The sequence below is a fragment of the Polyodon spathula genome, chromosome 5 (genome assembly GCF_017654505.1).
Source record: "Polyodon spathula isolate WHYD16114869_AA chromosome 5, ASM1765450v1, whole genome shotgun sequence".
Taxonomy (NCBI): Eukaryota; Metazoa; Chordata; class Actinopteri; order Acipenseriformes; family Polyodontidae; genus Polyodon; species Polyodon spathula.
This window is the reverse complement of record NC_054538.1, coordinates 19,803,433-19,809,432: the sequence shown is the minus strand read 5'-3', so window position 1 is coordinate 19,809,432 and position 6,000 is coordinate 19,803,433. Positions and strand designations below refer to the sequence as shown.

General features: G+C 39.4%; 1 protein-coding gene across 3 annotated transcripts in view; it reads left to right on the top strand.

Moving 5' to 3' along the window:
• The first annotated feature begins 2,425 nt into the window (after positions 1 to 2,425).
• LOC121315685 (tight junction-associated protein 1-like) overlaps positions 2,426 to 6,000 on the top strand; it is a 72,773-nt gene continuing 69,198 nt past the window's right edge. For 2 of the 3 annotated variants that reach the window (XM_041249997.1, XM_041249994.1), the window contains exon 1: positions 2,426 to 2,748. The gene's annotated coding sequence lies outside the window, so the exon portion shown is untranslated. Of the gene's footprint in view, positions 2,755 to 6,000 lie in introns of all 3 variants that reach the window. The other variant, XM_041249995.1, reaches the window with a different exon arrangement.

Below are 6,000 nucleotides of genomic sequence, written 5' to 3'. Positions count from 1 at the left end.
AGCACGGAGCATGGGCACTGCCACCCCATCACAACCTGTTACACTAGCACGGAGCACGGGCACTGCCACTCCATTACAACCTGTTACACTAGCACGGAGCATTGCCACTGCCACCCCATCACAACCTGTTACAGCACCACGGAGCACGGGCACTGCCACCCCATCACAACCTGTTACACTAGCACGGAGCATGGGCACTGCCACCCCATCACAACCTGTTACAGCACCACGGAGCATGGGCACTGCCACTCCATTACAACCGGTTACACTAGCACGGAGCATGGGCACTGCCACCCCATCACAACCTGTTACACTAGCACGGAGCATGGACACTGCCACCCCATCACAATGTGTTACAGCACCATGAGCACCTGCACTGCCACCCCATTACAACCTGTTACACTAGCATGGAGCACGGGCACTGCCACCCTTTCACAATGTGTTACAGCACCACGGAGCACGGGCACTACCACCCCATCACAATGTGTTACAGCACCATGGAGCACGGGCACTGCCACCCCATCACAACCTGTTACAGCACCACGGAGGACGGGCACTACCACCCCATCACAATGTGTTACAGCACCATGGAGCACGGGCACTGCCACTCCATCACAATGTGTTACACTAGCACGGAGCATGGGGACTGCCACTCCATCACAACCTGTTACACTAGCACGGAGCATGGGCACTGCCACCCCATCACAACCTGTTACACTAGCACGGAGCATGGGCACTGCCACCCCATCACAACCTGTTACACTAGCACGGAGCATGGGCACTGCCACCCCATCACAACCTGTTACACTAGCACGGAGCATGGGCACTGCCACCCCATCACAACCTGTTACACTAGCACGGAGCACGGGCACTGCCACTCCATTACAACCTGTTACACTAGCACGGAGCATGGGCACTGCCACCCCATCACAATGTGTTACACTAGCACGGAGCATGGGGACTGCCACTCCATCACAACCTGTTACACTAGCACGGAGCACGGGCACTGCCACCCCATCACAACCTGTTACAGCACCACGGGCACCCTGGAACTAGATTTATTGTTTATTGTTTTATTATTGTTTGGGACTGCAAGCCCACCATTTGATTCCTGATACCACTGTTGCTAGAGGGGACAGTTATTTAAATTATACCAGGACTTCTTCTAAATACACCCATGGTTGTGGACATTGTATTTTTACTGCACCACTCGCATCCTGACAACAATTAAAGAAGTGCTTGAAGGTAACAGCTTAACCCTGTCTCCCCCTGCATTTAAGTAAGCAATTTTAACATTAATCTCAAACCATTAAGGCTTTAAGCAACAGTAAGCCCTGAATCTGTTATCAGAGTGTGAAACACCAATATCAGTGCTTCAGATCCACATCTTATCATCAGCATATACAGCTATGGATGAAAGTTTTGCACCTCCCTATAGAATTAACTAATTTTGCTTCATAAAGTCGAATGAAACCTGCTGAATAATGTTACGTTAGCATATTGAATTACATACAGCTTTGTAGTTTTCTATATAGTTAACGAAAATTTCGAACTCAATGATCTAAATTATGCTCATATAGATTATTATTATTATTATTATTATTATTATTATTATTATTATTATTATTATTATTATGTCTCAATCCTAAAATGTCCATAGCTGTATAACTAACAATAACACAATAATATAATGGGCCAGGGGAATGGAAGCTATTTATATGCCTTCAGTACTCTTTGTTACCAAGAGAGGTCTCAGTTCACACCTTCATTTAGCCAAGATGGTCTGGGATTCTCATTCCCCCCTTTTATATTACAGGAATGGAAATAAGACTCCCATTGCATAGCAGGTCGATCCATTCCTGATTTTTATATGAGTTTAATAAGACTTTAATTTAATAATTTAATATATATATTTTTTTAATTCAGAGACTTCTTTGCGCAGTTACTTTTCTGAACAAGAACACCTTGTTTTGTTTTTTTGTGTAAAAATGTCAATTTTAAGAAATAATATTATTTACCACAGTTTACCATAGATGGTCATGTTTTTTTTTTTTTATTGTTTGTTTTTTGCCATACCAGTATGCATGCTTTCAGTACTGTGCTTAACAGATACATAGTTTAATACAAGCAACAGTTGCTATTGTAAAAGGAGTGAGAGTGTTTGTTGAACATTGCAATGGGGTGAATAACAAATGTATTTTCAAACTCAAATATAAGAGAATATGGTATCACTTTTGAGTGGTTTTGTCACTTTGTGGTGAGATCTTTCATGAGATAAATACTTTAAAGTTCGTCTGTCCTTCACCTGAAGTTGTGTTAACCCATTTCCCTCAACCTCCACCCCACCAAAAAATAAAAATAAATATCAGGACAGTCCGTGTGTGGGGATTCCTTAGGATTACCCGGCGTGCCCCGCGGGAAGAAGATGGCGGAGGAGGAGGAGGAGGAGGAGGGAAGGAGATAAACTTTATCCCAGAGAAAACAACCGAAACTAGGATAGTAAGCCGTGCGGGTGCTTTCGACAGTTAGAGGAGGTGGCCGTCTGGTCGGGTAGCATTAGTAACTATCTTCGCGATAGCTGGGGACAGGCAGAGAGAGAGGACTGTCAGACCAGCGGAGGAGGAGGAGGAGGCAACAGTGTCTGGGGAGAGAAAGAAATTAGAGTATTGGATAAACTTTATTATCCCAGACAGAGTTAATATATACTGGAATATTATTACTAAGCAGGCACCTTGTGGAAACGAGAAGGTAAGCGTAAGTAATGTTTTATTTATTTTTATCGATGTATTATTGTTGTTAGAAAAAGGTTACGCAAAGATAATAACTTTTTATTATTATGTTTATTCTCTGTCTGACATGGTCACTGACGTGGGGCACAGAACCGAACCCGAATCGGTAATTAAATATATATATATATATATATATATATATATATATATATATATATATATATATATATATATATATCACACACACACACATTACAAGGCTAGGTGTGATTTACAAAAAAAATAAATTACTGTATGACATTTCAAGTTCGTGAAAACACCGCCAGCATGCAGAGCCCTGATGAAAGGAACCGCTTGTTTAGGATCAGACGCCGGCGAGGAGCTAATTGAAGAACCGCATATTTTGTACGATGATGAGTATTTACTTAAATCAATCAATTGGTTTAAGAAATAAAATCCTTTTCAGCATGCTCACTCATTTTAATAGAAAAGGCCGAAACTAAATTAATATTCTCCAAGTTGTCCTCACTTATGCTGCCTGTTGTGTATTATTAAAAATAATAATTCTGTAACTGTGCATTTATCAAGTGTGTGTGTGTGTATGTATATGTAACATATATAAGTGTGTGTCACTATATCATATAACCAATATATGTATGTATATATATATATATATATATATATATATATATATATATATATATATATATATATATATATATATACACACACACACACACACACTTAATCTGTTGTTTATTGGTTTTGGTTTTATAGCGCAAATCTAAACATTTAACAAATGTGACACTGCTACCGCCTTGATTACGTAATTTATTTATTTTTTGGTAGCTTTGGGTGTTTTTTTTTTCTGGTAAGATTATGACGTTTTATAGTTATGCACTTTATGTGCATATTGTCAAATTTAGTAAACAGTTTTGTTGAATTGCGGTAATCAAAAGAAAGCTGGTACCCTGTCGTGTGTCTGCTCTTACCTATTTACTTCTCTTGGTTAAACTAATTGTGATGGCTTTTAACCCAAAGTCTGAACTTCACCTGAAGTACAAATACAAGAACCGAGAAATTTTACTATGCAAATAAGCTCCTCCCCCAAATGACTTTCATTTAAAACAAAGCTCTGCATCAGAGGTCGTTGTGACCTGAACTGGCAGGGAATGGTTTATTTTAGTTATTGACCAAAGATGTTGCCCCAAGGGTAACCTTGTTGAGGGGCAGTGTTGACAAATGATGAGATCAGAGTGCAGGGGGCGTCCTTTATATGGCTAATGAGTTGAATAATCCAAGCTAGTGCATTCAAGACTGATGGTTAAGTATTTACTTGAGGGTGTGAAGACTAGGCATTGCCACGTCTCAGAGGAAACATTGGACTTTAACAATGTGCAATGCTAATGACACACTGCATTAAATAGGACACAGTATCTTTTTGCAGTCCAGTGCGCTTGCTTCATACATGTGTTAGACTTTAACCCTTTAAATATTTTGAACAGGGTTAAAATCCCTCGGGCACTCCTTTGGTGAAGAATCAAATCCAGGATCAAAGGGTTTGAAACAGTGAACTGCTCAAGGGGTTCATATCAAAAGGTCACCAGAGTAAGGCAGTCGGTTGTCTGTATTTTACTATGCAGCCAAATGAATGTGCGTTACAAATGAACTTTTTGGAAAGAAATTCACAAGAAAGACGTTTACTAAGTATTACTTGAAAGGCCCTTTACTCAGATATTAAATGTGTATCACAGATTATTGCATCAAAAAAAATGTACTTAAGTAAAATATAAAATGTTTATCACAAACCCAACTGAATTAATTACTAATACAGTAGTTTAAAAATAAATAAATACATATATACAGTGCTCCCCCTTTTATAAGGCGGCCCTCTATACTGCAGAACAGGTTATAAGCCGGTATGATCATGCCTCCCATTTGCCCCATAATGCCATTACACTAACACTAGTATTCTCGTTAAGGCAGAACACATAGCACCGTCTCTTAACTGTGGCTCCTGACTACAGTGTTATGAAAGGGGAGCACTACATATTTTTAATACTGCATTTTATAAAATTGACAACCCTAAAATGTTGTGTTTTACCACCTTGCCAAAGTCTACATGAGCCGCATTTCAGTTATGCACATACTTAGTTGAGCGCCATCCCCGTCAATGATATTTAGTTTGAGTAATGCATTAACCCTTTCGCTGCTAGGGCTTTTGGAACCCTCAGTGCTTAGAGGTTGCTACAGGTTTTTCCCTGAATTTGGGACTGTATTTCAAATTCAGATTTTACACACATCTTTAAAGGAAATATTGGCAATCTATATGTTTTTTTTTTCAGCACATTTATCTGGTCAACTGATTAAGATACTGCAGGTTAAATATAAAATGAAATGAAAAATTAAATTTTATATGTAACTTTAAATCTGTGGAAAAGTTATTTCTTAACATGGTAAGACAAATTATGTATTTCTCACATTGCCAATATGCTGACTATATATGAAGAAAAAATAATATTTTTCTAACAGTTATGTTTCTGTCACGGCTCCTTAAACATTATTATTAAATACATTAGTGTTTTGCAAGATTTTACTAATGGTTCTTCTAAACGCATAGATGAGTAAGTTGTAGATTTGCTGCAGGGTGATGGCTTGCTGCGATTTTAAAAGTTATCAACGGTTTGCTACCGCCAACTGCTAGTATCAGAAGGCATCAAGAAGGAAGGAAAGTTTTTAAAGCAGAAGTGGCTTCAGTAACCAGGTCTGAATGAGATGCCGGGCTGACTGCAGCATGGGCAGATATCTTCTGGTAATGTCTGTTTCAATGAAGAGTTTCCTCTAGTCTGCTCATGCCCAGGGACAACCCTCTTCAAAACTCGTTTAAAGACCTGTAATTTTTGTTTAGCTTGAGAGAGAGAGAGCGAGAGATGGCTGCTGCATTCCATTCACGTGATTAACCATTAGTTGTAAGGTTACAATTCTGAACGACCATGTATGTATGAATATTGCTGTATTTATGTACATTTTTATACAACAGGCCATACATACTGTACTTGTCGTCTGTGGTGCAGTGCTCCCAACTTAAAAGCTACTTAATTATACCATCTTAATCTACTGTACATTTAGAACATAAATTTTACCAACGGGACGAGGCCATTCTGCCCATCTTGCTCGTTTGGTCGTTAGTAGCTTATTGATCCCAGAATCTCATCAAGCAGCTCCTTGACGGATCCCAGGGTGTCGGCTTCAACAACATTACTGGGGAGTT